Raw genomic sequence first — 285 nt, 5'->3', positions numbered from 1 at the left:
CGCTGTGGATGTCCGCCCCGTCGCTCGCGTCTTGTTCCGGTCCGGTCGGGCGTGGTGGCCTTTAACCCCGCTGCCGGAGGGGGGCGGGGGGAGCCGGCACTGCGGCGAGGCGTGGTCGGCTGCAGGCCGCGGAGGCTTTGTACGTCGCTAGGCCCCTGAGGGGTGTGAGGGAGGGGGGAACCGCAGCCCTCCACGGGGTCTGCCCCCTTCCTCCGGTTCTGTGTGCCCTCGGCTGTCGCCGTGTAGGCCGGTGGCGGGTAGGAGCTGGTTTGGGGGCGGGGGGGG

At 73.7% G+C, this 285-nt stretch overlaps 1 protein-coding gene across 1 annotated transcript in view; it reads left to right on the top strand.

Moving 5' to 3' along the window:
• Positions 1–127: 127 nt before the first annotated feature.
• Positions 128–285, top strand: part of RNF170 (ring finger protein 170) — a 23,760-nt gene continuing 23,602 nt past the window's right edge. The window contains exon 1 of the mRNA XM_010569175.1: positions 128–257. The gene's annotated coding sequence lies outside the window, so the exon portion shown is untranslated. The remainder of the gene's footprint in view (positions 258–285) is intronic.

Source organism: Haliaeetus leucocephalus, unplaced genomic scaffold (genome assembly GCF_000737465.1).
Source record: "Haliaeetus leucocephalus isolate CR32 unplaced genomic scaffold, Haliaeetus_leucocephalus-4.0 Scaffold263, whole genome shotgun sequence".
NCBI lineage: Eukaryota > Metazoa > Chordata > Aves > Accipitriformes > Accipitridae > Haliaeetus > Haliaeetus leucocephalus.
The sequence above is the reverse complement of the archived record's forward strand: the minus strand, read 5'-3'. Positions and strand labels throughout refer to the sequence as shown.